Source organism: Oratosquilla oratoria, chromosome 34, assembly GCF_046742065.1.
Source record: "Oratosquilla oratoria isolate Oo_2021 chromosome 34, ASM4674206v1, whole genome shotgun sequence".
Classification (NCBI taxonomy): Eukaryota; Metazoa; Arthropoda; class Malacostraca; order Stomatopoda; family Squillidae; genus Oratosquilla; species Oratosquilla oratoria.
In genome coordinates, this window is record NC_134810.1 from 38,567,790 (window position 1) to 38,594,295 (window position 26,506).

Here is a 26,506-nt window from a genome sequence, read left to right on the forward strand (position 1 = left end):
CACAGGCGACACAGACGACGCAGCACAGAGCAAAGGCAGACTTCCTGTTGTTGAATTGAAGTGCATTTTGAACTTCTCTCTCACGTAAAATAATTTTAGATGTACTATCTCAACATTTCAATTGAGAAAGAAGTTCAAACTGTACTTCAATTTGGCAACAGGAAATCTGCCTTTGCTCTGTGCTGTGTCACCTGTGTCGCCTGCGTCTTATCTTGTGTCAAATGTATCGCCAAAACGGTTGATATGGAATGGGGAGGAGGTATGAAGATCACTAGGAATAGGGGCACCTGGTTGTAGTCAAAATATCAAAATACATTTAAGAACGATTACTACCACCAGGTAGCGGATGTGAAATAGGGTAATAATATGACAAAGAATTTTGAACAGAATAAGAATATGCTTTGGAAGGGAGCGAAGCGAGTGGACCAAAATGAGTCAGGTAGAGAGGAAAAGGTAAAGTTTGCAGATGGAGGTCGGACACACACACACACACACACACACACACACACACACACACACACACACACACACACACACACACACACACACACACACACACACATATATATATATATATATATATATATATATATATATACATATATATATATATATATATATATATATATATATATTAATAGTATATATATTCATTAAAGGTGATGACCAATTGTGCATTTGTTATTTTCATTCATGAAAGCCCAACTTGGGATATAACCAGATCCCAATCAACCAAAGTCCTGAATCTACTCCCCTTCAGCTGAAAAAACTCGTTTGTCATAAGCCAGAACAGTAATCCATAAGATGCGTCGCTGTGTTGGAGTGTGTGGTTGGCGGCTTGGGAGGGGTGGGGATTCCATTCATTGTTAATATAACGTGTCTGAGCCTCATTTATAATCCTTCCTGTCATCGGGCTTTGCATGTTCATTCCTTTGTCATATATCTTTATTTCACGGCCAACAGGAACACACAACCACTCTTTTGATTTAATACCTTCTTTATATTAGAGATATATATACGAGGTGTCCAGAAACAGAGAGGCATCCCTGCCTTTTTTTTTTTTTTTCGACTTAAGCACTCCTTTTCTCGAAATCAGTAAAAGTGGCGGGCATGCCCCTCTGTTTCTAGACGCCTAATACAGTCTCCTTTTTTTTCTACCTCCTTTTTTCTTGTCAAATTTCTTGAAGATTTTTTTTTTCATTTCTCTAAGAGACCATCTGTTAATTGTACCTTACACACGCGTAGATTTCGTTTTTTGACCTTGTTTGGCGCCTTTAAGTTTACTTAAACTACTTTTAGCCGACTTGGACATAAAAAAAATTAACATAAAAACACTTGTACCTAAAAACTTTTAGCCGAATTTGAACATAAAAACACGAGAATGGAGATTGTAGGTGGCCTGCACTAGGCAATTCCATGTCCATTACCCCCTATTATTCCCATCCATAAAGTTATCTAATCTTCTCTTAAAGCAAACAATGGTTCCAGCCGTCACTACATTGTTACTAAGTCTATTCCACTCGTTAAGCACTCTATTTGTAAATAATTTCCCGCGTATTTCTTTCTTAAACCAGTTCTTGTCTTGTTAACCTTCTTAACATTTCTTCTTAACCAAAGAGAACCTCACCCACAGTCTCTGGTGGTTTGGAGCTCTGGTCTTGAGACACCTTCGTGACTTGACACATTTCTGAGCGTATGTAAGCGGTTTTTTCTCGTTTTTTTCGTTCTTTCTTTTTTATCATCTCCAACGTAATATGGATGTTTTATTTTTCTTCCGTGATAATCTTGATTATCTTTTTTCACCAACTCATTTCTTCTGTTGAGGAAACCCAAATAAACAGATAGAATACAATATATGTATATATATATATATATATATATATATATATATACACATTAATATATAAACAAATGAGTGTGTAAAATAAACATATAAGGTTACTTAACTTTGACCACAAAACTTTATCTTCTTCTATGCGTGGCTGACCTCCTCTCGTTATCTTACGAACAGATAAGTTCCATAAATATGTCAGATAAAGTCTTCTCTACTTTCCGTATCTCGAAGATTCTGTTATTCCATCTGGTCCCATCTGTGACCGCATTCGTAACACTTCGATGTTTATGTCCATCATTGACCTTTAGCTAAAGACACGTTTTGTTCGGTGTGATGATTGGCCTACTGCCTGGCATCCTATTTGGGTAAGCGCGTCAGCAAGTTCGGTTAGAATGATCAGCCTCGTAGTTTGCAGCTCGAAGCAAGACAGCCCAATTCAAGAACAAAGAATTAGAGTTCTAGACTAGTGATTCCTAACTTTTTCTGTCTTGAGGCACCCTTTCCAAGCCTTTCTGAAGTTCCCGGCACCCTTATTAAAAAATCTAATTCTAGTTCGTCAGTATTTTGTTGATTTAACATCAGTGTAACAAAATTTTGTCCCTGGATAATATGTACAGCAGCATAGCCAATAATTATGAGCTATGTGCAATGTGTGTTAGTAGGCGTTGGGTTACCGAAGAGAGAGAGAGAGAGAGAGAGAGAGAGAGTTGGTAATACGAAAATTATTTTTGCCCTCAATTTTGGCGGCACCCTCAGTTGATCTCACGGCACTCTTTGGTGCCGCGGCACACCGTTTGGAGACCACTGACCTAGACAATGGTTTGGCGATCGACATTGAGCCATGAACGATAATCGTTGAACGATAATCGCACCGAGCAAAGCGTACCTGAAAAAGTATTTAGTCTTAATATCCACGGCAATGTTTACCGTGTATAGAGACGTCAACTTCCGATTAGAATCATGAGCAAAGTTGCTCAAAGGGAGAATAGATCTCTGCTGTCGATTCCAATCTTGGCCTCGTTGAACATTCTACTGGTAAATAATTTCTTGGCTATTTGATTCTTAAACCAGTTCTTGCCTTCTGTGGAACTTCGCTGTAACATCGAGATTTCTGGATGATGCAGACAAGGTCATCATATTAAGACCCCAGGACAGGACTCGTAGTAATGGGTTCAAAATCGACAAATTTAGGTTTAAGAAGGAAATAGATAAGAACTTGTTTACCGATAGAGTGGTTAAGGAATGGAATAAACTTAGTAACCATGTGGTGAGCCCTGAAACTATTAGTTGTTATAAGAGGGTGATAGATAACTTTATGGATGAGGATGATAGGTGGTCATAGACATGGAACTGCCTAGTGTTGGCCTTATGGTCTCTTGCAGTCTCCTCCGTTCTTATGTTCTGAGTTATTCAGTGGTCAAATGTTCAAAGCTTTCTAATGCGTTGGCACATTGTAGACATGTAGTTCCGGTAGAACAATAAGATTTTTTCACAATCAAACAAGGAACATAACTCTGCTCTAGAACAGGCTTTGATCAATCAAGATTCCGTTCAACTGAACAAGACCTCTTGGAGTTCTTCACTCTACCCCAACGTTCACTGAAGAACTTAACTCGTGTTTCAGAAAGATCCACGTTACGAAAGAGTGAAGGATTTTTACTGAATCACTGACTCTGACAAGTCTGTCCGCTCCAGTGAGTCACCGACGCTGATTTCAACGTTCTTACTGTCACGTGTCTCGACTCTCTTCCTCTTCTGATGCAATAGGACCTTATGCGACACTGTTGGTCTTCACTTGATTAAGGCGAATAAACGAGATCAAACACACGCGCGCGCACGCACACACACACACACACACACACACACACACACACACACACACACACACACACACACACACACACACACACACACACACACACACACACACACACACTGTGTCGCCTGGCGCAGTGGTAGATTTCCCGCCTGCCACTACGGCGGTCCGGGTTCGAATCCCACCCAGTATCGCTGCGCTGTGGGTCGTTTCTCTAACTTTCGGGGATGGGGAGTTGGGTGTGTGTGTGCGTGTAAGGTCACAGCATTACCCATAGATCGGTCATATATGAGCTCTGAGCTCTCTTCCGGGAGGGAAATAGCTGTCGATCATGACACGTGATCCAAGACCATGGTGAATCACACACACACACACACACACACACACACACACACACACACACATACATACACACATATATGCACACACACACACACACACACACACACAAACACGCGCACATGTGTGTGCTTTTGTGTTGTGTGTGTGTGTGCGTGCGTGCATGTGCATACATGTGCGTGTATGTACGCATAACTCTTTTCATTCACACACAAATGACAATTAGTCAAACTGTCAGCATGACTCAGTTGAAAGGCGCATCAACCTAAAGAGAACTCGTGACAAGAAACGCTGACGAGACTTCCTCGGCAGCAAAGCGCCTTCCGGCGTAATCTCACCTATCACTAAGGATAGCCTTAGTGTGGCGCGATTTGCATTTAGTGTGTGCTACGTCGCGCGGTTTGCGGGCAGTAAGTTGCACGTCTTCGGTTGCAGGAAATGGAAGACGAGTGTTGGAATTGGGAGGAAGGTTCTGTGTACGCCAGGGGCCCCCTGATAAGAGTCTCCTCTTTATCTCCTGTGCGGTGTGTTCTTAGGTCTGAAGGTGTTGCGACGGTGGTTACTTTGGTGATAATGACGGTGGTGCTAGTGGTGGGGGTGGGGGTGTTAGTGGTAGTAGTGACAGTGACAACGACGAAGATGACGACGACGACGACAACGCCCCTATTGACATCAGGCGGTAACGCTTGTCCTGGCGTCCACTATCTAACAGAGGCGGAGAGAGGAGCAGTGGTGGTGGTGGTGGTGGTGGTGGTGGTGGTGGTGGTGATGGTGGTGGTGGTGGTGGAGGGGACGATGGTGGTGATGGTGGCGGTTTTGGGGGTGGTTGTGGTGGTGATTGTGGTGGTAATGGTGGTGTTGGTAATGGTGGTGGTGGTGGTGATGGTGGTAGTGATGGTGGTGGTGGTGGTGGTGGTGGTGGTGGTGGTAGAGGTAGAGGGAGGGGAACCGTAAGTAGCCGGGAAAAGAGCAGCCAGTTAACAGTCGCTGCGTCACTATACAAGAGCCCCCTTGTGTAATGGCGTTGTCAAGACCCTTTTCCAATATATCCAAGGAAACGCCAACACAACAGAAAAGCGCGTGTATGTGCCTGACGGTGTTTATGTGCAGGTATGTATGGGCACGCATGCTCGTGTGTGCGTGTATGTGTGTGTGTGTGTGTGTGTGTGTGTGTGTGTATGAATGTCTGTGTATGTGTGTATCTATCTGTGTGAGTTTACGGATGCGTGTGCTTGTGTGTATCTATATGTGTGTTTATGTGTGTGTGTGAGTGTTTGTGTGTGTGTGTGTGCATATATGTGTGCATATATGTGTGCATATATGTGTGTGTATGTATGTGTGTGTGTGCATGTATGTGTGTGTGTGTGTGTGTGTGCATGAATACGTGTGTTTGTGTATGTGTGTGTGTGTGTGTGTGTGTGTGTGTGTGTGTGTGTGTGTGTGTGTGTGTATGTGCATGAATACGTGTGTTTGTGTGTGTGTGTGTGTGTGTGTATTTATGTGTGTGTGTGTGTGTGTATGTGCGTGTGTTTGTATATGTACGAATATGTGTGTGTGTATGAATGTGTGTGTGTGTATCTATGTGTAAGTGTGTGTGTGTGCATGTATTTATGTGCACGCGCGCGCGTGTGTGTGTGTGTACGAACGTGTGTTTGTATGAATCTGTATGTTTTTGTGTGTGTGTGTGTGTGTACGAATGTGTGTTTGTATGAATGTGTGTGTGTTTGTGTGTCTATGTGTAAGTGTGTATGTGCATGTGTGTGTGTGGATGTATTTATGTATATGTATGTATGTGTTCGTACGAATGTGTGTGTGTGTTTGTATGCGCGCGCGTTTGAAAGAATGCAAAGCACATAGCAATGCATTGCAGATCGACCCATGTACCACATTTCTGCTGTCGATCTCCAGGGGTATGTGCCTTCCATCACATCGATTATGATTCACTTCTCATCTCTGAGTCATTTCGTTTTCTGTGTGTGAGTTTCTGTGTGCACCTCTTTGCGCGCGTGTGTGTGTGTGCACATGTGTCTGTATTTGTGTGCACGAGGTTCTGGTTAGAGATCGAACTGTAAGTCTGTTTCTTATTCGATCTTTTGTTGTTGTTTTTGTTTTTTCTCGTTCGCAGGTGTCGATCATACATGGCTCTTGATTGATCAACTTGACCTGTGATCGATCACGATGGGTCTGGTATCGATCACAGTAGACCTGTTGTTGATCACAATCTGTTTTTGAAGGATCACGGTGTATTGCCAATGACGATGGACCTGATAGATCATGGTTTGCATGAGATCAATCATCGCTCTCTACTCTCCATCAACTTGCCCTATCATTTGTCTATCCACATTCTTCTATGTCTTGAGTTACATTTTTTTTCTAATAGGTCTTTAATATCCTTGGATATTTTTCTGTTCTTCAGAGGTTTACGTTGATCGCTTGGTGACGTCATGTTCTGAGAGCGTGGTCACACCTGACAAGCATCTTTACATATCCTAAGTCCAAGGATAAGCCCAAGGGCAATGGGAGAGATGCAGGGATGACCCGTCATCCAGGAGGAGCCAAGATAAGAGGGAGGGAAGGGGGTCAATGGAAGTGGAGCGTGTGGGGATGGAGTGGGTGGGAGTGGATTTATGCCCTTGCTTTTTTAGCTACCTCCCTTGTAAGGGGGAAAAAGCCTTTGGTATATGTATGTGTGTAAGTCGAAGGATCACTTTTCGACTAAATAAAGCTGCCTTGAAGTCACTCTTAAGGTGAAAGAAATCGTGAACCATCAATAGAAAAATATATATATAATGTCTGTTTCCATATTATGGAAGTTTGACCCAATAGTTTCATCTCGATAACCCATCTTACAAATTTTTTTGTGTCTAATGATCGTTAATAATTGAGGGACGATCTGCGTAACGGTAGAGTTACTTTTTTCATTATTTTGTATCTTTTGTATCTTTTGTATCTTCTCACTGCCGCCAGATGATTCTATTTAATAGACGAAGAAAGTAAACTGTGAATTCGTCGAGATAAGTTATTCCTACGTTTCGAACGCTGTCCGGGGTTTGTTTTCAGGGATCGAAACGTAGGAATAAATTTATTTCGACGAGTCCAGCGTTTACTTTCGTCGTCTTTACAAAGGTTCCTGGACTCCAGCTCTTCATGAAGATCCTGTTTAAGTACAGACACTCCCTAAATCTACATCCAGAAGTATGATATAAAGTCAATACATGTTTTCTTATCCTAAAACACATTACTAATGATACATAAAACAAAAATAGATTGTAATACTAATACTTTAATGTTGGATTTCTTACCTTTGAAACTGGTAAAGTAGGCTTGAGGCTTCGTTCGTATGTCTGAAAGTTCGTAAGTCGAATGTTCGTAAGTAGAGAGCGTCTGTGCAACGAAAATTAGTATGCAGCTAAATTTATCTCGAATAGCCTTTTCACTTTATTTAATGGCCTGAACTTTTATTCTGGCTGCAGACAAGTAATTTATTTCTCCTGAAAAAAATAATCATTTAATTAGTGCTCAAGTTTATTTCGATTAATATCATTGTACACATGCGTCTCCGTCTCGCCGTCACGTTGCACCAGAGCCGCACTTTATGTGGCGCTGTTGCACAGTTTGCACTGCGTACCGCCCCTCAGTTCGAATTGTCTGGTATTGCATGCACTACACCCATGAAAGATAGATTAGTGTTCGCCACACCCTATGCCACCTCAAACCTCCTCTTCCTCCTCCTCCTCCTCCTCCTCCTCCTCGTCCTCTTCTCCTCTTCTGCTCTTCCTCCCAATCCTCCTCCTCTACCAGCTGCGGTGCTATCTAATCACTTTCGCTCTGCACGGTGATATCCTAAAGTCCTGCACCCCTGTTAAGGAGTTATCGCATTGGTCTTCCACGGGCTTCGCCAGCGCCGACAGTTGGAAGTTCGTTTGAGTAAAACCGACTTCGGTTACAATATTCTATTTTTCAAATCTCCAAATATCAAATTATCGTTCCGTTATATATAGCAAAGCTGAATAATGAAAGATATTGAAAACCTATACGAATGCGAGACGAAATGTTGAAATGTTTTTAGAGAAGTTTAGGGTTATATAAGCGAAGTCATATTCTGGTTATTCAAATGGAGGTTGGAGGTAGCATGTTGGAGGAAAAATAACCCAGTGTGATAACCTCTTCAACGACTTCAGCGCCATTTGGCTGAATAAGATCGTCTGCGTTAATTAAAACAAAATCTGTAAAAGGATCATCATGAGAAAGGAACTTTCATTTCCTCCTTATTATGCATTTATCTTTCATTTTTCCGTGATCTCATTCTTCTGGTCCTATTTCTCACCTTTCCCTACCCACAGCAAAAGTGAGGACTTCGGCCGTAGACAAGGGCTTCAAGGTTTGAGCTCTTCGTACACTTCAAGTCTTCTCCACTCTTTTCTGCCCTGCATCAGTACCTTTAGTCCAGCTACACATATCCCATCAGTTTATTCGTTTTCAAAGATCTTAACAAGAGAAAAAAAAAAAATAATAACAAAATAAAAAAACGCCGGGTGGTACTGCAATATACTTATAGGACCTAAAAGTGTTGTTTAACCTTGAAGTTATGTTTCATTCAAATTCATTTCAGACTCCCTATGCCTTCAAACCTCTCAAATATTTCTTTTAAATTCTACGATACGATGACGGCAACGTAGGCGTCATGAGGCGTGAGTGGGTATACGAGGTTCCAGATATCGTCGTCTTGATTATATTTACTTTGTATTTGTAACTGAGTAACCCCCGGATTCTGTGAACTGGTTTGACCTCGTTTTCTGTGTTTATTATTACTCAAGTCTCGCTGGGAAGAAATTGGAACGTTTTTATAACGCGAGTAATGTGATGCATCGTACATTAGGCACCCGATGCTGCACGCAAGAATTTGACTCATATTGAAGAGCCCTACGCTACTGGTGCTTCTGAGATGAAAAGGGTGTTTCATGTAATCCTAATTAAGATAGCCTCCATTACTATTTACTCCATATCTTTATCAACTGAGTTCTCAGAAATTCTTTTAAGGTGTGTCATGAAAAATCATGGAAATTCATATACCTGTATGTCATTATCCGTCTTGATTTTTATATGTAGTCTGGTCCACAATATTTACATTCATGGGTGTTGTATGTGTACATTTGTATCGTGACTGCTTATCAAAGTTTTTTCTTGGCTCTAATCTTATGTTCTTATTTTGAGTGTTCACAGATTATCTTACTCGACTCTGTGGCGCCCCTTGGTTAGAAAAGTGTTTAAGCCTACCACGATTAATCCCTTCTGTATCAAAGGATACTTGTCTTCTCATTTCGGGAACTGCCATCCATCTTATCATTATGCTGCTCCAGAGCGGTATCTTATGTGGTGCTATTGAACAGTTTGCTGTGCGTTCCGCCCCTCGGTTCGAGGAATGCCACAGTGTTTAAGCCTACCACGATTAATCCCTTCTGTATCAAAGGATACTTGTCTTCTCATTTCGGGAACTGCCATCCATCTTATCGTTATGCTGCACCAGACCGGCACCTTATGTGTTGCTATTGAACAGTTTGCTGTGCGCTCCGCCCCTCGGTTCGAGGAATGCCACAGTGGCCAATCACATGAGTGTGTTGTACTCTGTTGCTTCTACAATTATAATTATCTATTATTATCTATTATCTATTATCGAATCCTACTTCTGAATCCTGCCTTCTTTCATGGAATAATGAACTTATCTATTTGTGAGAATCTAAGAAGTTTCTGTACGTTTAGTGGTTGACTTATAAGAGAGTAGCCTCTTTTTCTGGCCTACTTTGATATGAAGTAGTATCACTATAGCACTAAGCCATGTGTACGTGGAATCTGTAGCATGCTCACGCACAAAAGAACTTAATCTATGACAATTGCCTCTTCAAAAAAGCAAATAATGATAATTGGTAAGTGATTATGATAATTTACAATGATAATGATTAATAATAATCTCACGACTTCCTACATACTTATGACCTTTTTCTCTAGAACTGAATGACTTCTTGAGTTGTAATATGCGTTGCAATGCTAACGAATCCTAATACATTTACCAGCTGTGCTATACTACCGGAGGCGATTTTTTGTTCATAAGTTTTCTTTACTGTTTATATCAGTATCAGATTACCAAGGTCTCAGCCTAAGCGCAAACTGAGACGCAGGCCACACAGACACAGGTGACGCAGCACAGATGAAAGGCAGACTTGCCGACTTGAGGTACAACTTAAAACTTCTCTCTCACTTAAAATGCTGAAGTGGTACATCTAGAAGAATTTCAAGAGAGAGAGAAGTTCAAACTGTACCTCAATTCAGTAACAGGAAGTCTGCCTTTGTTCTGTGCTGCGTCGCCTGTGTCGCCTGCGTCACCTGTGTCGCCTGCGTCACCTGTGTCGCCTGCGTTTCCTGCGTTTCAGTTTGCTCTAAGGGTAAGAGTTTCTCCCTATTGTCTTGCTACTAGAACCTGAGCTTATTTTCACTTGGTTACCAGAACCTGGTATTTCTTGGCATCAAGATACCAAGACCAAAGTTTCTTACTACTTTCAAGTAACCAGAATCCGAGATAACCCCTTCCTTTTTCCTAGAATCTGAGGTCTTGCCTATACCTAGGTAATACTAGAACCTGAAGCTACTAGAATCTGAAAGCTTATCTTCTCACCAGAATCTACGATTTTATCCTGAGTTGGGAATTAACACCTGCAGGTCATCACAATTATTTATGCGAGTCTGTTGCTATAGATGAAGTCTGTTGCCTCAAATTTTATTGAACAGAATCCCGCAACCACAAAGCAACTGGCAACGGCCCACGGGCCCTCGCACTAGATCTCGCTAGGAAGAAATTGGAACGTTATCTGTTGTATTCGTGTGTTGTGTATCTGTTTTCATGTCACCAGGTTACAAAAGAAAGAAGGGAAGGAGAAAGAGGAAGACAGGGGAGGGGAAATCGCTGGTTGTTAGCTCCTCATATCAGGCGTCCAATTAAGTTCGGATATATATATGTATATGTATATATATATGTATATATATATATATGTATATATATATATATGTATGTATATATATATATATATATATATAGAGAGAGAGAGAGAGAGAGAGAGAGAGAGAGAAGGCTTACGCCTTTCACGATCTGTACTTAGCTCGAGACCAGTAAAAGTGGCGGGGATGCCCCTATGTTTCTGGATGCCTCTTATGTTAAAAAAGTGAAGAAAAATGAACTTAGTTGACAGAAATGGACCTCAGGATAGGTCCGGAGACCAAATGCCAGACCCCCAGGGTTGCACTTCCAGGCGGAGGTGAGGAAGTCGAAAGGGTTTGAAGATGGGTGATGGGGGAGATGGCTATCTCCGAGGTCCATCTCACAGAACCACCATAAACAGGTACGTACCTATCGTTGGCTCATCTTTTATTGTATGCTGACCACGATCTATAAGTCTGATACCATCGAGTGCCCAGACGATGAGCTTATCGCCATCACATCAGTAGACTGATAGCTTATCTTGAGCTAGTTACCAGGAACTCATCGGGAAGTGTATGTTTGTCTGGTGGTGGGTGAGGAAGGGGAGGAAGGGACGGAGAGAGAAGGCCACGCGGGAAGGGCGTTCACGGGGAAGGAGAGGGACAGGGGGGGACTGGTAGGGAGAGGAAGAAATGGGAGGAAGACGGGGTAGGATTTAGTGTAAGGAAGAGGAACGGAGAGTAAAGGCGACGCGGGGAAGGGCGTTCACAGGGAAGGAGAGGGACAGGGGGGACTGGTAGGAGGAGGAAGGAGTGGGAGGACGTCGGGGTAGGAAAGAGTGTAAGGAAGAATAGGGAAGGAGAAGACGAAGAAGAGATGAGGCGTGTCCGAATATCACTCCTGTCTGAGTTGAGTTGGACATAACCGCATCAGATTTCTTTGTGTATTGTCAGTGATGTAGCACAACGTGGACTCCCAGTCTCCTGCGTTCGTGTATGAACTGTCCCCAACCACTGACAAGCCTGGGGTCCGGGCCGGTACCAGACACGCAAACAACGAAGAATAAAAGTTGTAAGATAAACACTCCATTTTTCCTGATTCTGACCTCAAACTCCACATGACTATTTATGTTTAGTCCATAGATTGTATCGGAGATTTTCTTTCGCATAATAAGATCACCTGACGACAGCGAGAACAAACTCAAGAATCAAACATTGCAGTTGATGAAAAAAAAAAGATTAATCTAGGCAAAGTGCGATACTCGTTCTAGTCAGATGAATAAAGTCAGATAACGCCAGCCAGAATGAAAATACTAGTTGACCGTAGCTTATTGGACATTAACGAAATCTCGAATCTCGAAACCAAACGACAAAAAGTTTACCTTTCTTTGTAGGACCCTCGGTGGCCGAGCAGGTTAGAGCGTCGCTACTTGCGGCGGAGGTCAAGGTGACAGCATTTCGAACTCTACCACCAGCGAGTTGGACCAAGGGCATGGCTCATTAAATTTCACGCTGATAGGAGAAGAGTTCGGAACGTTAAAACAAACCATCAACCACCTTTTTGGCTCTTTTTTTTCGTAAAGAGAAAGAAAAAAAGAGAAGAAGAAGAAAAAGAAAAGAATGGGGTGCCATGCTTTAAGACCAATCGAAACGTCTCGTTTCACGGCAGGTCAGACATTTAAGGATCCCCGACCTGTTGCTCACGAGCACCACTGTGCTCTCTAATATTCTGGTCGTGTCTTTTGTCGACAATTAACATCCTCCTTGCGAACATCGCCTCTTTGTAATCCTTCGTAAAACAAAGACCTAATCTCCACAAAGGCTTCTCACTATTTAATTTTTGGTAAAATGTCGAAGCTGTACAAATTTCATTTGCGAATCTTCTGTGCCAAAGAATAAAATGATTCAGTGGTTTTCGAAATAGGCCCTTCCAAATGAACGGTTTCGTAATTTCCAAAATAGTGATGGTGTTCTCTTAGCTACTTCTTAAAGAAAAATAGGTTCTTACCAGCAGTTAAAGGGTTGGGATTTAACGGTGGTATTCTTAGAAAAAATCTTTCCTTATATAAATCATATATAATTCCTTGCAAGGGAAAGATTTATATAAGGAAATATTCTTTTTAAGAATATCACCGTAATAATCTTACGGCGGTATTCTTAAAAAAACATTTCCTTGTATAAATCTTATATAAATCCTTGGAAGGGAAAGATTTTTATGAGGAAAGATTTTTTTTAAGAATGCCACCCTAATAATCTTACGGTGGTATTCTTAAAAAAAATTCTTTCCTTATATAAATCTTTCCCTTCCAAGGATTTATATAAGGAAAGAATTTTTTTAAGAATATCACCGTTAGTCTCTTCTACTTGACACGAGGTTAACCCTTTTCCCGGAAAAAGGACACCCTAATGTTAATGAAGCCTTTATGATACAGTAATAGTAGTAGTAGTAGTAGTAGTAGTAGTAGTAGTAGTAGTAGTAGTAGTAGAAGGATGAGGAGGAGGAGGAGGTGGTGATAGAAGGCAAATCTCGACTACATTCATCACACAGTTCCACAAGGGTGGAGGTTGCTTTAAAAGAAAAAAGTAGTAGTAGTAGTAGTAGTAGTAGTAAATGAAAGACAGTTCGTGGCTGTTATCAGTACACAAATTCACAAGGATAGAGGTCACTTGAAAATACTAGTATTAATCTTATCATTAGTAGTAGTAGTAGTAGAAATAGTGTTAGTAGTAGTAGTAGTAGAAGTAGTAGTAGTTACGACGTTTTGCTCGTTACATTTTTAAGTCCCGACATCGTGTTTCTTTCGTCACATTTTCCGGCAGTTGCAGCTTACTAACAGCCACGAATATAACAGAACTCTTCTATTAAATATTTAATCCGAGGGTTTCTCTTAAGCGTAATAAGATCATCGTCTCAAGTAGCCGCGTAATAAAAGTGCTTCGATTCCATTGCTTCACTGAAGACATGATCCTAATTGATTCGAGATTCCACGTGTTGTTGTAAACAAAGTGGAGAGAGAGAGAGGGAGAGAGAGAGGGAGGGAGCCTATCTCACCTGGCATTTGATGACGTCTTAAGTGACGTAGTTAATATACTCCGGATTCCATTGCCAGAGATATATTAAAAAAGAACAAATAAATATTCGATGGTGTTTAAGTACCTTAATAAGTGTCCTAATATTTTTTGGCATCAGCGGGGTCCGTGGACATTGTGTGGTCCTTCCTAAAACCTCGTTTACACGGAGCAAGTTGAGAGGCAAGTCAAAAGTGCAAGTTACTTGAACTGGAGAGGAAAGTGAGCAAGTAAATGTTCACACAGGCCAAATCAGAGGCAAGTGACACGTGTGAACATTGTAGTGGGTGCGTGTCAAGTGTGTTATATTTGTAATATTGTATAAATGTGTAATTGTGCGGAACCATCTAGCGGGTTCTCGCTAATGGACTTCCCTGACGCCAAGTGGCAGCAGTTCTTCAGCAGCCTTAGGCGAGAGAACACGTCGTTCTCCCTAATATTATAATTTTGTATTAGTATAACATTTACAAGAAACTTGTCAGTATTTTATTAACCACCATTATAATATGTACTTGCTCGCTTTCCTTCCCAGTTCAAGTAACTTGCACACTCGACTTGCCTCTCAACTTGCCCCGTGTACACGAGGCTGAACCCTCTTTCCCCCTCTACTACTAATCACCGAACTTCACCGAACTCACCCCTTGCAAGAGAAGTCTCAGGAACTTCATTGAGTCATGATGCACAAGGACTCGCTACGCTACGGCCGAAGCCGCACGAGAGAAGTTTGTCGTCAGTGGTTCTTCGGAATCGGATCAGGTCCTCACGGGGTGGTGGCCAAACCGATCGTAAATTGTGGTGTTTACACTACATAACGGTTCGTCGAACGCGGTTCGACAGACACGTGTTTAAAGTGATGTGTGAACGTGTGAACGGGGTATTTAAATTAAGTCATGGGGTACCCACGAATTTATTTTTGTTCGGTATCCATAAATAAGACATTAGTGGCTCCAGTACCAAGTAAAATTATAGAGGACGGAATATATATGTGTATATATATATATATATATATATATGTATATATGTATATATGTATATGTATATATATACATATATGTGTATGTATATATATACACATATATATATATGTATATATATATATATATATGTGTGTGTGTGTGTGTGTGTGTGTGTGTGTGTGTGTGTGTGTGTGTTCACCTTGGTCTTTGGATCACGTGTTGGACTCGTGATCGACAGCTATTTCCCTCCCGGAAGAGAGCTCAGAGCTCGTATGACCGATCTATGGGTAATGCTATGACCTTTCACACACACACACCCAACTCCCCGCCCACGAGAGTCAGAGTAACGACCCGAAGCACAGCGATACCGAAATAATTTCAGCCCTGGGCAGGATTCGAACCAGGTACTCTGTGTGTGTGTGTGTGTATGTATGAAACGGTTCAGTGATAAAACACATGAATCAGTATGATTGCATCAGCGTATTGTCGAATTTCCTCACTTTCTTACAACGTACCATAACGATTAACTTAAATTTATGGAAAAGAACACAAAATAAAAGATTACAGTATCTTGAAATAAATAATGTACATGTCTATACTTTTATCTGCCTACCGGAAATGCAAGCATTACTACGTCATACGTATACAGACACACCTCGATTTACGAATGTGTTACGTTTCGAACGGCCGTTCGTAACTCGAAATGTTCGTAACTCGAAATGTTCGTAAGTCGAAACGTTCGTAAGTCGAAATCTTCGTAAGTCGTTATTCAACATCATTTTAAGAGTACTCAAGACTACATAAATAAGATATAAAGTCAATATCTGTTTTCTTATCCTAAAACATATTACTAACGATACATAAAACGAAAATTAGTTGTAATACTAATAATTTAATGTTTGATATCATACCTTTCAAACTGGGAAACTAGGCTTGGGGCTTCGTTCGTATGTCAGAAAGTTCGTAAGTCGAATGTTCGTGTATTTCGGACACGGTAACACCTAAAGTATTATATTACACACAACAGGTCCCTTACCGAGAATCCTCAGAAGATAATGACAACATCTGATGCCAGAAATGCCACGGTAGGCATCCTTTATGCATCTAAGTCATCAGATATCGCCGCTGGTATCTGACGAAACTTACTATTGCCTTACATTTCGTAACATTTGATGAAATAGATAACATAGTTGTTCTTGCCGTTCGTATGACGTCTGACCGGTTTGAATGTAATAAACGTAACAAAGAATTGAAGTTGATATATTTCATTATTTTGAAGTTGTCTTGGGAAACAACGACTATTGGAAAAAAAATTAATGAGTTCTGAAGATAAGCAAAGGCCATGAAAAGCTTAGATAGGATATCAGTTCTTACAGTTCATATGTTTGTATGTGGAGCGTACTTATCCAAGAGCATTCGCACAAATTTTGTGGATGAAGATGATAAATGGTAATGGACATGGAACTGCCTAGTGTAGCCTTTATGGTCTCTTGCATTCTACCCCATGTTTATGTTCTTATGCAATCAGTTAGTGTTCATATCGAATGTCACTTCTGTACGGAGTGATACGTTTTGTTTTACTTTGGATGTTGTTTCACTAATTCTCAACCTCCCGACAGGAAAAATGTTTTATGCCACGTTTCCAAACACGTGGCACAAAACACATCATTTAACTTTTGCATGTTTTACCCAACGATTTGAAAGCGAAAACATGTTTTGTTTCAAGGAGCCCAATACGCAAGCTGCAATAAAACTTAATAAACCTGGTACAAGGGATGGCTGAAACCTGACGTTTATGAACAACATAGATTAAAAAAAAAAGACGTAGAGTGCGTGGCGATCAAATAGAGATATTCAAATGGATCAAGGGCTTTGACAAGGGTGATACAGGCAAGGTCATCATATCAAGATAGCAGGACAGGACTCGCGGTAATGGGTTTGAATTGGACAAATTTAGATTTAAAAAAGAAATAAGCAAGAACTGGTTCACCAATAGTGTAGTTAACGAATGGAATAGACTTAGTAAACATGTAGTTAGTGAGCGCTGAAACTATTGGCTGTTCTAAGAGGTTAGATAACTTTATGGATGTGGATGATAGGTGGTAATGGACATGGAACTGCCTAGTGTAGGCCTAATGGTCTCTTGCAGTCTCATTCTCATGTTCATATGTTCTTTGTCGATTGTAAACTAATACTTTGCTCTGTGAAGCCATATAGCATGTTTTTTTATGAGTAGAGATTATGCATCAACAAGATGCGCTAATAATAACTTCAACAAATCCTCTCTCCTTCACTTACTAACTCCTCCTTTAACCAGTGAGCAAGAAATTAATCCCGTTCTCTCTTTAATTAAAGTTTGGCTACTGAGTAAACCCACAGCGTTAACCTTGCCCCCTTTTAATAGAAAAAAAAATCCTAAGCAGATAATGAGTGTGCGTAGACGTGTATGTGTGTGTGGAGCAGTTGTGTTAAACTAGTTACAACCACCTCACTGACTGTTACAATATAATTTAAACTTGTTCGTTTGTTTTCTTAGTTAAAGTCAAATCGTCAATGGTTTTGGAGAATGGACGGCCTGGGTGTATAACCCCGCGACCCCCTATTTAGTGTCTAGGTTGCCAGACACGCAGGTGGGGAGCAGACAATGAGTATGCAGGGTAAAAGTCAATTTTCTGGTGAATTACTTCATTATTAACCAGTGCGATTGCGCCCTCCTCGCATCACTCAGAGAGAGGAGCGGAGGTTGGGCATCAACCGCAGTTGCGCACACGCGTTGGTGTGTACGTGTGCGTATGTGTGTTTGTTTGTGTATATGTGCATGTGCCTCTTTGTGTATGTTTGTGTGTGTGTGTGCTTGCGTGTGTGTGAGTGTGTGTGTGTGTGTGTGTGTGTGTGTGTGTGTGTGTGTGTGTGATTCACCATGGTCTTGGATCATGCGTTGGACTCGTGATTGACAGCTATTTCCTCCTGGAAGAGAGGTCAGAGCTCATATATGAGCGATCTGTGGCTAATGCTGTGATCTTACACACACACACACACACACACACACACACACACACACACACACACACACACACACACACACACACACACACACACACACACACACACACACACACACACACACACACACACACACACACAATTAATCCCCCGCCCACGAGCGTTGGAGTAACGACCCGCGGTGCAGCGATACTGAAATTATTTCAGCCCTGGGCGGGAGCCGAACCCGGACCGCCGTAGTGGCAGGCGAGAACTAACCACAGCGCCACGAGGTGTGTGTGTGCGTGCGTGTGTGTGTGTGTGTGTGTGTGTGTGTGTGTGTGTGTTTGTATGTGTGTGTATGTGTTCGTGTATGTGTGTGGACGTGTACGTGCATATATGCGCACTTGCAAATGTTCACGGGCTTCCCAACATAACATCTCTATTTCTGAGGCTGCCCTTTGTATCTTAGCCACTAAAATCGGGCAGACGATGATAAGGAAAGACCACACTCTAACAAATGAACCGCCATAAAACATACGGGGTATCAGAGGGTTAAGATGATAGGCAAATCGTTCCGTGGTTTTTCCCCCGCCAGGGCAATATTCGCGGCCAAGATTATATGGCTGGTCCGCTTATTCGATCTTCTAAGCCCCAGTCACACCAAGCTCACGACCTGTTTCCGACCACCTTCGACCGAAAATCAAGCGATCGGTCGGCGACGCAAAACCTATGCAAGGAATTGAAATGGAAAAAGTTGATGTGGTTGATAAGATGAAAATCTATGTACTGGGGACTATTCAGTGTGTGTTGTAATATATCTATCTATCGATCTATCTATTTATCTATCTTATTACCGACTACCAGCGACTTCCAAAGACGACCTGCAACTGGTCGGCGATCTCGCCGGTGGTTGGAAACAGGTCGTAAGCTTGGTGTGAATGGACCCTTATCTTTCCGTTGTAACATGCTCGCTGGCCTAGCAGGTCAGGGCGCCGGACTGTGTCTTGCTGCATTGCTTCTGACTTAGGGTAGTGGGCGGGATGCAGGGATGACCGTCATCCACGAGGAGCTAAGATGAGATGGGGGTAAGGGTAGTGGATGGGAGTGGAATAGGTGGGAGTGGGTACTTGCCTTTTGACTTGGCTACCTCCCTTATAAGGTGGAAAAAAGCCCTTGGTATATAGATAGATAGACCCCAATCTTTTATTTCTCCTGATCTGCGGCTCCTGTGAAGTACCTAGAAGGGGACAATGGAGAAACTGTGAATCCCTTCTCTCGACAAAAGACGGTGGTATTCTTAAAAAAGAAAGAAAAAATCCTTATATAAATCGTATATGAATCCTTGAAAGGGAAAGATGTATATAAAGAAATATTTTTTTAAGAATGCCACCGTAAGATTCTTACGGCGGTATTCTAAAAAAAAAAAAAAAAAAAAAATCCTTAAGGATTTAGATAAGGAAATATTTTCATTAAGAATACTACCGTTAGTCTTTTTCTGAGTAGAGGGTTATCTCTCCGCAGTTGACGGAAAATTTTGAACGAAAGATACCACGGCTTAAAAAAAAAAAAAGACACACACACACACACACACACACACACACACACACACACACACACACACACACACACACACACACACACACACACACACACACACACACACACACACACACACACACACACACACACACACACACACACACACACACACACACACACACACACACACACACACACACACAGAGTCGCTAAAGGTAGAAGGTTTATCGGCCGCATCCTCCTCGGTCGTCCCTGCAGCATTTCGGGAATTAAACCGCCCGGTCAATACGGGTTTATTCTAAATGGTTGAACGGTTGAAAGTTCACAGTATATCATAGCGGTGTTGCAGATACAAACGAATTCCCCATGGTATGTGAAACACACACACACACACACACACACACACACACACACGACTTGACGGCGCAGTGGTAGCGTTCGCGGCTGCCACTACGGCGGTCCGGGTTCGAATCCCGCCCAGGGCTGAAATGATTTTAGTATCGCTGCGGGTTGTTACTCCAACTCTTGTGGGCAGGAAGTTCGGGGTGTGTGTGTGTGCGTGTAAGGTCACAGCAGTACCTATAGATCGGTCATATATGAGCTCTGAGCTCTCTTTCGAGAGGGAGATAGCTGTCGATCACAAGTCCAACACGTGATCCAAGACCAAAACCATGGTGAATCACACACACACACACACACACACACACACACACACACACACACACACACACACACACACGCGCGCGCGCGCGCGCGCGCGCACGCACATACACACACACACACACACACACACACACACACACACACACACACACACACACACACACACACACACACACACACACACACACACACACACACACACACACACAGACACAAACTAGATGCTGCGCGATACAAAGATGAGTCACTACAAGCATAGATCCCCTTCCCGTATAATACAACTAGGTACAACTAGGTAAATACACACACACACACATGTGTGTATATATATATATATATATATATATATATATATATATATATATATATATATAATGTGTGTGTGTGCGTGCGAGCGCGTATATATATGGGCACTACCCTGTAGTTACGAGTGCCGTGAATCCGCGTTCGTGAAAGGTCACAGACGCCCCCAGGGTCAGGTTACTAACTTTTCCATGCAACCTACAATCGCAGCGAACAAACCATACGCCAGCAGGTCTCTACCGTACGTCGGTTTCTATCTATATACCAGAAGGCTTTTCCCCCCCTTTACAATGGAGGTAGCCACGTTGTTTTCAGGCACAAAATAATTTTCCCCAATCACTTATGCTATCAAAGGACTACGGGGGGCTGAAGAAAAGACAAGAAGAAAAGAAGAAAAAAAGTTACGAGCGTTTGGAATTGGAATTAGCTCCTTGTCGCTTGTTGCTAGGGTACCCCCCGAGATTCGACAATTCACTGATCTTTGGCTGTGCGCTTGCTCAAAGAAATCTTCGTTCAACGCGTCCTCGCTGAAGCTAAATGAGTTTGGTATTAACCAGAACAAAATATATAAGGTGCTTCATCGTAATGAAGAAGTTAAATGACTTAAGCAAATGTTGGTCTTGTGCCAATTAAACAGCGAATCATAAGTGAGTGACTTGCAGAAATCTCGCCGAGGAAAGGGGAAGACATAAAGCATGTACCCTAATGAACGAGGCTAGGAAATGATTCAATAGGACTAAGATACGTTTATTCTCGGTCCGATTCGCGCTCAACGATAGTCGTTCATGGCTCAACGATGATCGTTAAACGATTTGTCTAGAGCGCTAATTCTTTGCTTTTTAGTGGTTCTAGCGGCATGCGCTCGAAGCAAAATAAATTCATTCAAAAACAAAGAATTGTTACTCTAGACCAGTGGTTCTTAACCTTTTTTGGCAGCGACCCAAATTTGTGCACAAATCAAGCATCGCGACCCAAGCCTACATAGATATACGAATTGTCTTTATAAGTAATATGATTATGCTTTTAAAAGCGGGTTACAGAAACACAATTACATGCTGGGATGTTTATTAATACAAGTAGCACATATAATTAACAGTGATATATGAAAAAAATATACAAACATATAATTATAATATATTTGCAGTGGGAAAATAATTATTTTCTGCAAACCCTTAGCGACCCAATAAAATGGCTTGGCGACCCAAATTTGGGTCGCGACCCAGGGGTTAAGAACCACTGCTCTAGACATTCGTTTGGCGATCATCGTTGAATGATAATCGTACCGAACAAAACGTACCTTTAAGACGATTTTTTCTTCTTAGCTGACTGAGGATGATTTGATATTAACCAGAATGAAATGTATAAAGTCTGCCATCACGCCCAAGGTATCAATCGAGTTGACGAAAAATTGAAAAAAATTGAGTGTTGTCATACCTCCACTCTTGAATGAACGAAAGCATAAGAATGGAGATGACTGCAAGAGACCATAAGGCCTACACAAGGCAGTTCCATGACCCTTACCACCCCCCATCCTTATCCATAAAATTATTTATCCTTCTTATCTCTTATCCTTCTTTATCTGAGGTCCAACAAAAATCCCACCCTTTGATTTTGGCCTCAGATAACTTGGGGGAAGAACTCAGGAAGGTAATTAAAAGTTGTTAATTCCTTCTTGAGAGCCTTCACAATCTGCTTCATCAACCCCAACTTAAAGTGCAGTGGCGTCATGATCCCAATCCTGGGATCATCCCGTGGCTCCCACATGACGTTTCGAGTCCCAAGTACGATTCTGTTCGCTGCTCCCAGTTCTTCCTGTTGCAGTGGTCAGAGGTGGCTCTGCTGTCCCAAAGGCAGAGGAAGCATTGGGATTTAATAAAGCCTCCTTGCAGACCAAGCTGGAATGCCACCATCTTAAAGTTTCCAGTGATTTTCCAGCTGTGTTGGACAGCTTCCAGGAGGACTTTCGCACTGTAGTAGTCTTCCATCAGGCGGACTGAATGGGACAGCTTCCAGGAGGACTTTCGCACTGTAGTAGTCTTCCTTCAGGCGGACTGAATGGGACAGCTTCCAGGAGGACTTTCGCACTGTAGTAGTCTTCCTTCAGGCGGACTGAATGGGACAGCTTCCAGGAGGACTTTCGCACTGTAGTAGTCTTCCTTCAGGCGGACTGAATGGGACAGCTTCCAGGAGGACTTTCGCACTGTAGTAGTCTTCCTTCAGGCGGGCTGAATGGGCCAGGGGCAGCGTCGGGAACTTTTATCCATTGTGGAGGAGGACAGCCTTCAAACTTGTGGTAGAGCTGTCTGTGAAGAGCCGCCACTCCTTAGGCACAAACGGCACCCTAATGATGTCAAACAGTCCAGGCACATCATGACAAAAACAGAGGCCATCTCTGAGAGCGTAAAAGACTGAGAAAGGTTCGTGCCGACTTCTCTGACGTGTCACCTGCATCTCCTTCTTGATCAATTTCCACTGAGATGAATAGCTCTCCATTGAACTTGGTTAGACCCAAATCCCTGACCAATTTTTTTTTTTTTTTTTTTTTTTTTTTTTTTTTTTAAGTTTGGAAGTTTCTGTGGTACCTCAGGCAGATAAGCCAAGTCCTCACCACCCATCGCCTCCTCTTCATCAAAATACTTGTCTTGGACTTAACCTAGAGCAGGTGGCACTGGCACGGGATATTTAGAGCAGTTGATGATGGGAGATCTGGGTAAAGCACAGCAGCAGCATTCTTTTCTTTCCCCCGCTTCCTAACACCCACCATGCAAAAAAAAAAAAAAAAAAAAAAAAAAAAATGTGGAGTGGTCTGTTGGTTCTAGCCAGATCCGTAGGTTGGAGAATAATTTCCGGGACTTTTTCTCACCTCGCGGCCACCCTTCCAGCGTCTACTTCCAGTGCTCAAAACAGTACTGAGGGTCCCAGGGCTTGTCTCGGTCCCTTACTGGTAGGTTTCACAAACCTTCATCGAAGTTTCCAAGGAAAATATTTTGCCTCTCTTCTTGATATAGTTGCTGCATACATAACAAGAGTCAGAGAGGGGGGGGGGTGCTGGCAGCCTAATAAAGCCATCTGAAAATATGGGAAAATATGCAGTCAGAAAATATAGATCTTATAGATCTAAAAGTATAAGTTATAAACAAGTTAAATGAACATAATGTATAGAATAAGTAGGGTGATTCAGGCTATAGACATCCAATTTTGAGAAAAGCACCAAATTGCTCCAATTGCGCTCGAAAATATGACAAATTGCTTTTACTGCAATTCTAAGATTTTATTTGGTCGAATGCTGGCTAGCCTAGAATTTTTACAAACCCAAACTTATAACTGTTTAAAAACATTCTTTTATTTGTTTGGGACCTAAGTAACATAAAAAAATGATTACAAGCCAAAAACAGAAGAAAATAAATTAATGGTGTAATCGCACCGAGCACAATGTACCTGAAGCATCCGACCTAGATATGGACCAAAAGGTCTCCTGTCGGCATGCTCCGCCTTTGTAATCCTTTGTAAAATGTGTCAAATAACGTCGCCCTTTCGAAGATGTGTTGAGACGGAATGGAGTTATATGTGAATTTATTATTATGTACTATTTACCTGCATTTCTTTTATCTATTATTATTTACTTTATTATAGTTTTTGTTTATGTATTTATTTATTTTTATTTATCTATTATTATTTACTTTATTATAGTTTTTGTTTATTTCTTTATTTATCTATTTATTTACTTATTTGTTATATTTTTTTCGCATCCCACCTTGATATGGGCCAAAAGGTCTCCTGTCGGCATGCTCCGCCTTTGTAAATCCTTTGTAAGGGCGGGGGGTGTTCTAACAAGGACCAGGTTGAGTGAAAACGTCTTATGAATTTCTTTCTGAGCCTTCTCGTGATGGTGAATTTTTGCTCAAGAGTATTACAGGTCATCTACGGTTATCCGATTAATCGGATACGCATTTTCGAATCGGATAATCGAATCAGAATAACTAACCCCCGGCCAAACGAATCGGATAATCGGACTGCCGAAAATCTAAAGCGATATCCAGGTCGACGTCGTCTCCGTTTTTTTTTTTTTCGTTTTTTTTTTTTTTTTTTGTAATCGCTAATCGGACTTCAATTTTTTTTTTCGAATCGTGCCCACCTCTGGCAATTTCATTCAGCTGATGAGTGGACTTGGTACAAAACGAGGTCTCGATCTAGACATGAGAACATAAGAATTGAAAAGACTACATGAAACCATAAGGCCTACACTAGGCAGTTTCATGTCCCTTACCACCTTTCATCCCCATCCATAAAGTCGTCTAATCACCTCTTAAAACAACCAATTGTTTCCGACCCCACTACATGGTTACTAAATCTATTTCATTCATTAACCACTCTATTGGTAAAACGGTTCTTACCAATTTCCTTCTCAAACCCCTGTGTTGTCCCTAATCTAATTTACCTTAGCTAAATAGAATTGTATGGTCTAAGCTCAAAGAAAAATCTGTAAGGTCCTTCATGGGTTTAACGATCCTGGATGGAAATGTGAGAACATCCTGACAGGTTGAACGAGAGACAGAGGGAAAACACACAAACATAACAAGAGTTTATTCTTTGACTAATTTCGTAGTGTGGTGCTTCTTCAGAAACACCACAGTGGATAAGGGAAAACATTTTGACAGATTGAAAGAGGGGCAGAGGGAAAACACACAAATAGAACAATATTTTATTCTTTGACTAGCTTCACACTCTGGTACTTCTTCAGAAGTACCATTGTACGAAATTAGTCAAAAAATAAAATCTTTTTCTATTTGTGTGTTTTCCCTCTGCATATCTTACAGCCTGGATGTAAAGTGTGTTTTTTTATTGCGTTATAAACCAAAATCTGAGTTTATAATCAGGTCGTATACGTGTGTGGGGTCAGGTCTAGGCGGTCACCGTCGGCGCCATATATCCCGTCTGGGATCCAAAATTACAGGAGTTATAGGTGACGTCATGATTTGATGGACCTTTTAAAGGGGTTATCACACTGGGCTATTTTTCCTCCTACCTCCGATTAATCGGAGGTACAGCCCACCTCCAGAGCTTCCGCCGTAAAATCAATACGACAAACTATTTTGTTTTCTCAACAAAAATACATAGAATGTAATTTGATATGCTGGAGGAATTTTTTTTCCATCATATAAAATTCCTTCCCGAAAGTTGTTGATTGTAAATCCAACAGTCGGAGGAAAAATAGCCCAGTGTGATAACGCCTTCAGCAAGTATGAAGGTACTTCGTGTAGACACGTTCCTCATCAGGTCTTGTGGTTCTTTCTCGTGGACTACAAGCTCTTAAAGCCTTATCACACTGGGCTATTTTCCTCCGACTTTTGAAGCAGATTTGCTGCCCGCGGCTCTCGGGAAGGAAACGGATATGCTGACGGGAAATGATTTTCCTCCGGCATATCAAACGACATTCGAAGTATTTTTGTTAAGAAAACGAAAAATTGCCATAGTGATTTTTGGGTGGAAAAATTTGTGGAGGTGAGCGATACCGCCGATTGTTGGAGGAAAATTAACCTAGTGTGATAGCCCCTTTAAGTTGTTGGAGGTGGGCGGGGGTTCCTACAAGATATATATGGGAACGACTAAAGGTTAAAGGCATACAGCACGACGTGCTATTTGATAATCGTAACAAGTCATTCCTCTCCCAGGAAGATTCACTATCATAAGATTGATACAGTTTGATACGTGATACGCCTAGTGTGCATAAAGGTGACGGCACACTATGCATTTCTCTCTAGCATGCTACTCGCTTTTGCTACTTCGTTTGAGTACAAACTACTTCGGTTATGGTATTTTTTGTTTTTCAAATTTCCAAATGTTAAATTACATTTGCGTTATGTAGTGAGAAGCTGAATGACGAACTAAGTTAAACCTAGAATACGAATGTTAGACACATTGTTGAGATATTCTTACGGGAATCTAGAATATTGTAACCGAATTCGTTTCTACTCAGACGAAGAAGCAAAAGGAAGTAGCATGCTAGCCTAGTGTGCCGCCACCTTAGGAATG

At 41.6% G+C, this 26,506-nt stretch overlaps 1 protein-coding gene across 2 annotated transcripts in view; it reads left to right on the plus strand.

The window, feature by feature from the left end:
- Positions 1-26,506, plus strand: part of LOC143018209 (uncharacterized) — a 462,052-nt gene that overhangs the window by 333,559 nt on the left and 101,987 nt on the right. The gene's annotated exons all lie outside the window — the stretch shown is intronic.